Source organism: Eretmochelys imbricata, chromosome 6 (assembly GCF_965152235.1).
Source record: "Eretmochelys imbricata isolate rEreImb1 chromosome 6, rEreImb1.hap1, whole genome shotgun sequence".
In the NCBI taxonomy this organism is placed as follows: domain Eukaryota; kingdom Metazoa; phylum Chordata; order Testudines; family Cheloniidae; genus Eretmochelys; species Eretmochelys imbricata.
This window is the reverse complement of record NC_135577.1, coordinates 61,156,437-61,161,832: the sequence shown is the minus strand read 5'-3', so window position 1 is coordinate 61,161,832 and position 5,396 is coordinate 61,156,437.

Here is a 5,396-nt window from a genome sequence, read left to right as displayed (position 1 = left end):
ATCCCTCTCGGAACCAGAGTCACTGCTCCCCCGGACAGAGCTCCGCGCCGCACACTTCCGGCCTCCCAGCAACGGGGAGCGCTGGGGCAACGGACGCTTCCCGTCACGTCTCCCTTGGGGGACAGCGGAGGCGAGCACACTTCCCTCCCGCTACATCCCCACCCGCATAGGGGACAGGAACTCCGGTGAACTTCCGGTCGCAAGTTCTGGGGCAGATCGCCCCGGCGCAGAGCTATTTCGGTACGGCAAAAACTCGCGCAGGCGCAGAATGTTCTAACACAAATGAGGCCACACTGCTGGGGGCTGGAGAGACTCACAACAAACCGCCTGACTTCCCGCTGGAGCCCATGAGCGGCGCCCCCATGGCTGTCCCCTGCAGGGGAAGTTGCCCTTGTCCGGCCCTGGTCACTGTTGTCTTGTCTTAGAGCTGCTGCGCTCAGAGACTCCCAGGGCTGGAGGAGGTGGTCAGAGTTCTCTGCCCTGAGGCTGACCCATCTCCAAGTGCCTCCCACCCCACTCTCAATTCTCTGCCACAGGCACTTGCAAATGTCACCAACTGGCTGCCCAGTGCCTCCATCAGCTCATCAATAATGAGCCTACATGGCACTACAGCCTACACTGAAGCTCCCAGGCCTCGCACAAACAACCTTTTCTGTACTTCAGACAACTAAATGAGGAAAAGAAGAACATACTTTATCTGAGATGTTTTTAAAAGGGCTGAGTGTATGGTGGGAGCCAGAGCCTGCTATAAAAAACCCTCTTTCATTTCAATTCCCCAGGATGAAAAGGTGATGCTGGCTAATTTGACCCTAGTCATTAGGACCCCCTTTTAATTCAATTAAGCTCTGTTCTGCTCCCCAGCCTGTGGGCCTTGGTCTGTTGTTATTAATTAGGAGACAGGGAAATTGCTTTCACCATAAAGCTTGCACTTTCTTTCCTGGAAGCAAAACACTGATCCATCAGGCAAAATCAGAAGAGGTTTTTATGCCTGCTGGACATGAGTGGTGCGAATGCCTCACCTCCCAGAAGAGAGCAGTTTAGCACAGCTCCTATGGGCTAGGGTGGGACAGGCAGATTACTGACAGAGCAGGAGGGGCCCTGCTGGAGTTCAGCTACAGTGGTGGATCCCAGTTCAGCTGGACATGTGTTAGCAGGCAGGATGGATTCTCAGTCTGAAAGCCACACATGGGCATGGATTTTAGTGGTGGGGAGAATTCAGTTCCAGAGAGGCATATTTGAAATATTTATAAAATAGATACTACTGCACAGGTCCCAAATGCTGTAGTGACTACACTATAAACTCTGGCCTTAGAGATCATGATTGCAGAGCACTGCTATATTGCTTTCTGTAAGGGCTCCGAACTCATGATGTCTGGTTCATGGGGGAACTTCCCTTTTTTCCCCATGTACACATTCTGGAGAGATGAACTACTCTAGTTTGCACTCTTATAACGCCTTTCACTTCACCAGTGAATTATACCGCCCATCAATCCTCTGTAAGTATCATTATCTCTCTCTTCTATAAGGGAAAACAGAGGCACCAAAACATATGATCTGCCCAAGATACAAGGGAGGCAAGTGTCAGAGTTGCAGGGCTGTAACCAGGGTGGAGCGAGCAGGGCATCTGCCCAGGTTCAAAGCCATGGGGGCGAAAAATGATGGAAAAAAAGGTAGGGGGCATAAATATGCTTGCTCGCCCTCAGCACTAAAATGCCTAGTTATAGCTCTGGATATATACAAACCCATGTATACAAGTTCCATGCAGATGGTTCTTTTAAAATTTATTATTCTTACTGTAGTCAGGAAAGTGGGGCCAGGAAAGATCTTTACAAATTTCAGTTACAGCGACACCAGCTGGGTACTTTTCGGCTTGCATCTGTCCCTGTGGAAACAGAGCAGAAATGGTGGAGGCACCTGGACAATGGGGGGGGGGGGTGTTAAGCATATATTTAAAAAATGTAACTTAATAAAACATGCACTTTTCACAGTTTGCTTGTGTGCTATCTCTATCTTTGCTTATGTCTCTTGTCTAAATAGATTGTAAGCACTGGGACGGTCTTTTAGGCATATGTATAGCACCTACCACTATGAGGCCCTGATTCTGAGCAGGATCTCTGCATGATACTAGTGTACAAATAAATCATAACTAGAGCCATTCTTGGGATTCATCATCCAAAGGTCTCGCAAGGATTTGGGTGAGTTTTAAAGATGACTGAATGAGGAGGAGGGGATATCTTGGGGAATCTTAACAAAAGCTTTTGAAAATCCCAGCACATATTTACCACTGAGACATCTTTATCTGCTTCATTAGCTTAACCCTCCCCCCTTAGTAGTGGTCTGATTTTCAGAGGTGAAGAGCACCTCCAACTCCCACCAAAGGCTCTGGGAGCTACAGGTGCTCAGCACCTCTGGAAAGTAGGCCTCAAGAGGACAGAGATTTTCCCTCATACAAGCTCAGCTAGTTTGAAGTTATCGGGATAGAGTTGCCCAAATGTACTAATTTATCTTTCAATGCAGTCTGTATAATTTCCCCGGGGATACACCCTACCCCTGCAATTTTCAGGAAGACTTTCAGTTTCTAAGGCTATAGCCAGTCCTGACTGGCATCTCCACTGTCTCACTCCTATTCCTTTTATGCCTATCTCATCAATTTCCTGCCTGTGAGCATAACCAATCCTGGGAACTGGGGGAAGTCAACCATCAGCAGCATGTGTAATTTAGCTACTATTTATATCTTTATACTATGCACCTCACTCTATGTGAGTGCCTTGCAAATTTATACTTTTGTTTTACAAGTATAATATCTGTCTCCCACTCACACACATAAGATTGATTTATTTATGTGAGAAACCCAACCCAAATAAGAGGGTTTTGCATTTCATTTCAAAGTAAGATTCATAGTTATTCAGTGTTCGAAAGGCTTGGCCCAGCTGCCCCCACATGACTCTCAGGGTATGTCTACACTACAAAATTAGGTTGAATTTAGAAGTCGATTTTTAGGAAGCGATTTTATATAGTCGATTGTGTGTGTCCCCACTAAGCACATTAAGTCGGCGGAGTGCGTCCACAGTACCGTGGCTAGCGTTGACTTTCAGAGCGTTGCACTGTGGGTAGCTAACCCACAGTTCCTGCAGTCTCCGCCGCCCACTGGAATTCTGGGTTAAGCTCCCAATGCCTGATGGGGCAAAAACATTGTCACGGGTGATTTTGGGTACATGTCATCAGTCGCCCCTTCCTCCGTGAAAGGAATGGCAGACAATAGTTTTGTGCCTTTTTTCCGTGTGGACGCCATACTGCTTTCAGCAGACAGTGCAGTAGGACTGCTAACAGTTGTCATCGAACCACCACTTCCGCTGCAACTCAGCTCTCCTACTCTTGTCTCAAGAGCGAATTTCTCCATGTTGGCTGTCATGGGCTCCTGCTGCAACTCTGCTCTCCTGCTCTCATGAATCCACCTCGCAGGTCCTCTCGTCGTTCTCTATAAATATCTATTCTCGTGGCATCTGTCGTCAGCCACCACTACCGCTGCAACTCTGCTCTCCTGCAGATGCCATACCATGGCAAACATGGAGCCCGCTCAGATCACCGCGGCAATTATGAGCATTGTAAACACCTCACGCATTATCCTGCAATATGTTCAGAACCAGAACCTGCAAAAGCAGGCGAGGAGGTGATGGCAGCACGGTGACAAGAGTAATGAGGACAGGGACACAGACTTCTGTCAAAGAACGGGCCCCGGCAATTTGGACATCCTGGTGGCAATGGGGCAGGCTCATGCCGTGGAACACCAATTTTGGGCCCGGGAAACAAGCACAGGCTGCATGGGACAGCATAGTGTTGCAGGTCTGGGATGATTCCTAGTGGCTGTGAAACTTTCGCATGCATAAGGGCACTTTCATGGAACTTTGTGACTTACTTTCCCCTGTCCTGAAACGCAGGAATACCAAGATGAGAGCAGCCCTTACAGTTCACAAGCGAGTGGTGATAGCCCTCTGGAAGCTTGCAATGCCAGACAGCTACCGGTCAGTGAGGAATCAGTTTGGAATGGGCAAATCTACTGTGGGGGCTGCTGTGATCCAAGTAGCCAACACAATCATTGAGCTGCTGCTATCAAGGGTAGTGACTCTGGGACATGTGCAGGTCATAGTGGATGGCTTTGCTGCAATGGGAATCCCTAACTGTGGTGGGGCGATAGACGGAACGCATATCCCTATCTTGGGACCGGACCACCTTGGCAGCCAGTACATAAACTGAAAGAGGTACTTTTCAATGGTGCTGCAAGAACTGGTGGATCACAAGGGACGTTTCACCAACATCAATATGGGATGGCCGGGAAAGGTACGTGATGTTCACATCTTCAGGAACTCTCGTCTTTTTGAACACCTGCAGGAAGTGACTTACTTTCCAGACCAGAAAATAACCATTGGGGATGTTGAAATGCCTATAGTTATCCTTGGGGACCCAGCCTACCCCTTAATGCCATGGCTCATGAAGCCATACACAGGCACCCTGGACAGTAGTAAGGAGCTGTTCAACTATAGGCTGAGCAAGTGCAGAATGATGGTAGAATGAGCACATGGATGTTTAAAAGTGTGCTGGTGCAGTTTACTGATTTGGTTAGACCTCAGCAAAACCAATATTCCCATTGTTATTACTGCTTGCTGTGTGCTCCACAATATCTGTGAGAGTAAGGGGGAGACATTTATGGTGTGGTGAGAGGTTGAGGCAAATCACCTGTCCACTGATTACAGGCAATGAGACACCAGGGCGGTTAGAAGAGCACAGCAGGGCATGCTGCGCATCAGAGAAGCTTTGAAAACCAGTTTCATGACTGGCCAGGCTACAGTGTGACAGTTCCGTTAGTTTCTCCTTGATGAAAACCCGCCCCCTTGGTTCACTCTACTTCCCTGTAAGCCAACCGACCTCTCTCAATCACCACTTGCAGAGGCAATAAAGTCATTGTTGTTTCAAATTCATGCATTCTTTATTAATTCATCACACAAATGGGGGATAACTGCCTAGTTAGCCCGGGAGGGGTGGGGGAGGAGGGAAGCACCGGGTGGGGTGGTGGAGGAGGGAAGGACAGGGCCACACTGCACTTCAAAACTTATTGAATGCCAGCCTTCTGTTGCTTGGGCAGTCCCCTGGGGTGGAGTGGTTGCGTGCCAGGAGTCCCCCCGCACCCCCACGTTCTGAGGCGTCTGGGTGAGGAGGCTATGGAACGTGGGGAGGAGGGGAGTTGATGACACAGGGGCTGCAGCGGTGGTCTGTGCTCCTGCTGCCTTTCCTGCAGCTCAACCATACGCTGGAGCATATCAGTTTGATCCTCCAGTAGCCTCAGCATTGCATCCTGTCTCCTCTCATCACGCTGCTGCCACCTATCATCTTGCTCCCGC